Here is a 4783-nt window from a genome sequence, read left to right on the forward strand (position 1 = left end):
GTCAGTGTTTTCCTTGATCTGTCTCTCAATCCATTGAAGGTACCTAAATATAATTCTTTTGAATTCCTTATCAGGGAGTTCCAATGCTGCTTCTTCCTCAGGGATATATTTTGGGTCTGTATCTTGGTCCCTTGTTTCTCTTGCTTTATCTTGCTTCTATGTGTGGACTGTGATGTTCTGTTGTCTCTGAGACATTGTGACATTTTTGTGTTTATATTTAATTGGTGATTGTATGCTGAGTGACTTGCCCATAATTTTCATTTTCCTTGTTTTCTTTGGATATTATCTACATAAGCAAGATACTGTGCTCCTCTATTTGCTAGTTGGAAGCACTTATACACTCACTACCTCTCTCCTTTCCCTTTGTCAGCCTCCTGTATGTCCCTACTGTCCTTGGCAAATGGAGCCTATTAGGTCCCTGGAATCCAAATGAGAATGCTGTCACTTTAAATATCCAAAATGGCCACCACTTATAACCTTCAAAATGGCTGCACCCTCAGTCACTTTAAATGTCCAAAATGGCTATTGCTTGTGAATAATCAAAATGGCTGTGCTTTCTTGACAGCCAAAAGTCCACGACTCAGGTTGCCTCCCTCCTTGCTGTTTCCCCTCCTAGTCATAGGCCACCAGGACAGCCATCCCTGTAGCATTTGGTTACCAGGGCTGATCTTTAGGTCAATTCTCAGATCTCAACACAACATGGAAATATTCAGGCTGTTGGTGCCTTCAGAGTAGCTGACAGTCCACAGCTCCACCATCTCTATACTCACTGTTTTCATTCAGGTTTTCCACTAGTTGGTGCCTAATCCACTTCTGTATACTCCTTTCAAAGCTCAGGGCTCCAGGATTACCTTCTGTATGTCTGTCAATTGGTTTCTCTTTTCTTTGTTGAAGAGGGTCTGTGTAGCTTGTCTGCCTATTCTGCCATGTTACTGGAAGTCAGAGGTACAAGGTTTTAAACCTCAAAGTCTTATTCAAGGGGTGTTCAATTACAGATAAGGCTTTCTCTCTTCAAATGTACATAAGGGTATGAGTTCCTGGGTGGCACAAATGGTTAAGCACTGGACTAATAGCTGAAAGGTTGTTGGTTTGAACCAACCTAAGGGCACCTCTGAAGACAAGCCTGACAATCTGCTTCCAAAAAGGCACAACATTGAAAATGTATGGAGCATTTCTACTCTGTATACATGGGGTCACCTTGAATCAGAATTGACTTGACAGCAACTAACAATAGTAACACATAAGGTTGAATAGTAACACATAAGTTCTACACCCAACTAGTCTGGCTGTCTGTTGAGACCATCTCATTGAGCCTGCTGCCCCTCTTCAGCTCAGGCTTATACAATTCCCAGCAAAACTAGGGAGTAGGTATGGTGTAGTACACCCTGGCATGAACAGTATACCTGGCATGAATCTTAGGAATACACATAGAGCTTGCTTAGTTTGGATACATTTTCAGGAAATACCAATCTTGGAAAAGGACATCATATATGGTAAAGTAGAGGGTTATCAAAAATAAAGAAAGCCTTCAATGAGTTGGATTAACACAATAGCCACAACCATGATCATAAAGATGGCACAGGATCATGCAATATTTTGTTCTGTTATATATAAGGTTGCTATGATTGCCCCCAACTTGAAGGCAACTAACAACAAATAGAACCACAGCTAACATCAGTCACAGTAAGATCTAAACTTAGAGCTGTAGAATTACAGCTAATAATTGTAATAAATGTAATAAATGTCAGTTATTACCCAGACATTTCTGGGAATTTTGCTTGCACACTCTTTAAACTAGCAACAAATACTATCCAATGTCCTTAACTTGTGCAAATGGTTAACATGCTTGGCTGCTAACCAAAAGGTTTGTGGTTCTAGTCTACCCAGAGTTGCCTTGGAAGAAAGGCTTTGTGATCTACATCTAAAGAATCAGACACTGAAAACCCTGTGGAGCACAGTTCTACTCTGATTGATATCCATGGGGTCACCATAAGTCAGAATCAAGTGAACAGCAATTGGAGATATTATCTGTAAAGTGCCCAGCAGAACCTACTTGGACTCTTCATGTTCCACAAATTCCCAGGAGAAGACATCTCATTGCCTAGGTTGGATTAGGTGTCTACCCTTGATCCCACTCGCTATAGCTCAGGGTCATGGAAATGTGACCTGGTACCCATTCCAGCAGGAGTTTGGGTACTTACTCCCTGAGAAGGGCCAAGTGCAGGACAGGAAAACTGACTAAAACTAACATGATTGCTACCCAGAAGATTTTGAAATGAGGTAGTCAGAGGCTTTAAGACCTTGGAAAAAATTGTTATTCACAACATATTAAAAAAAAACTGAAGCCATTCTCCAAGAAAGGATAGAACTTGGACGTGGAACTGGAAAATGCAAAGCAGGAGATCAGGTTCCCACTAAGAGTATTTGGATATGTTGCAGGTTTGTTGAGAACTAGACCACTAGGGAAGGGATCTGAGACAGAAACAAAGCCTGAACTGAAATATATGATGGGAAAAACCCTAGAAAGTGCTGCCATTCAGCACCCATTGGCACTCCAGATTGTAGGTCTTTAGAAATAGCGTGAACTCCAATCCCAACTCAGTGATGAACTGAGGCTGATGATCGCATACTTTAATTTCTGAAGGAGTGACTAAGCATAAGTCTAATATGTGTGTGTAGAGTAGTGCATAGTAATAGAGATGAGTAGTAGGTACATAGAGGACCACATGCAGTCATGACATCCCACCTTTCCACCCGTGTGACACACTGTCCCCTCATATGTTGTTGTTAGGTGCCATCAGGTTGGCTCTGACTCATGATGATCCTGTGTACCACAGAACAAAACAAGGTCTGGACATGCACCATCCTCACAATCTTTGCTACACCCGAGCCAATCGTTGTAGCCACTGTGCCAATCCATTTCAATGAGGGTCTTCCTTTTTTTCGCTGACCCTCCACTTTACCAAGCATGATATCCTTCTCCAGGAAATGGCCCTTTCTGACAACGTGAGCAAAGTAAGTGAGATGAAATCTGCCATTCTTGCTTCCAGGGAGCATTCTAGATACACTTCTTGCAGGATATATTTGTTCGTTCTTCTGACAATCCATGGTACTTTCAGTATTCTTTGCCAGCACCACAACTCAAAAGCATCAACTCTTCTTTGGCCTTCCTTATTCATTATCCAGCTTTTACATGTATGTGAGACTATTGAAAATACCATGGCTTGGGTTAGTCTTCAAAGACACATCTTTGCTTTTCAGCAGTTTAAAGAAGTCTTCTGCAGCAGGTTTTCCCAGTGCAATATGACATCTGATTTCTCAACTGCTGCTTCCTTTGGTGTTGATTGAGATCCAAGTAATATGAAATCTTTGACAACTTCAATCTTTTCTCCATTTATTATGATGCTGCTCATTGGTCCAGTTGTGAGGATTTTCATTTTCATTTTGAGGTGTAATCCATACTGCAGATTATAGTCTTTAAACTTCCTCAGTAAGTGCTTCAAGTCATCTTCACTTTCAGCAAGCAAGGTTGTGTCATCTGCATATCACAGGTTGTTAATGAGTCCTCCTCCAATTCTGATGCCGTGTTTTTCTTCATATAGTCCAGCTTCTCAGATTATTTGCTCAGCATACAGATAGAATAAGTATGCTGAAAGGATACAACTCTGACACACACCCTTCTTGATTTTAAACCATGCCATGTCCCCTTGTTCTGATTAAACAGCAGCCTCCTGATCTAAGTATCAGTTTCCCATGAGCACAATTAAACATTGTGGAATTCTCATTCTTCTCAATGTTATCCGTAATTTGTTATGATCCTCATACTTGAATGCTTTTGTTATACTGTGCTGGCTTGCATGTTGTCATGAGGCTGGAGGCTATGCAACTGGTATTTCAAATACCAGCAGAGTCACTCATGATGGACAAGCTTCAGTGGTGCTTCAAGACTAAGACATACTTGGAAGAAGAAAGAAGTCATCCACTTCTCAAAGAATTGGTAGGTGAAAAATCTTACGAATAGCAATGAAACACTGTCTGAATATATTACTGGAAAACTGTATAAATAGCCCTGAGACATTGTCTGATACGGTGCCAGGAGATGAGCCCCTCAGGTCAGAAGGCACTTGAAATATGACTGGAGAAGAGCTTCCTCCTCAAAGTAGAGTTGACAGAGTAAAGCTTTTGGGACTTCCAACTGCTGATGGGACATAACTCAAAATGGAAAGAAACAGCTGCAAACATCCATTAATAATGAGAACATGGAATGTACAAAGTATGAATGTAGGAAAATTGGAAGTTGTCAAAAATGAAATGGAACACATAAAGATCAATATCCTAGGCATTAGTGAGCTGAAATGGACTGGAACTGGCCATTTTGAATCAGACACCATGTGATCTACTATGCCGGAAATGACAAATTGAAGAGGAATGGCATGGCATTCATCATCACAAAGAGTGTTTCAAGATCTATCCTGAAGTACAATTCTGTTGGTGATAGGATAATATCCACATGCCTACAAGGAAGACCAGTTAATAGTGCTGTTATTCAAATTTATACACCAACCACCAAAGTCAAAAGATGAGAAAATTGAAGATTTTTACCAACTTCTGCAGTCTGAAGTTGACCAAACATACAAGCGAGATGCATTGATTATTACTGGTGATTGGAATGCAAAAGTTGGAAACAAGAATCACCAGTAGTTGGAAAATATGGCCTTGGTGATAGAAATGACACCAGAGATCGCATGGTAGAGTTTTACAAGACCAATGACTTATTCATTGC

This window comes from Orycteropus afer, unplaced genomic scaffold, assembly GCF_000298275.1.
Source record: "Orycteropus afer afer isolate SDZICR_OR568_19922 unplaced genomic scaffold, OryAfe1.0 scaffold00014, whole genome shotgun sequence".
Lineage (NCBI taxonomy): Eukaryota > Metazoa > Chordata > Mammalia > Tubulidentata > Orycteropodidae > Orycteropus > Orycteropus afer.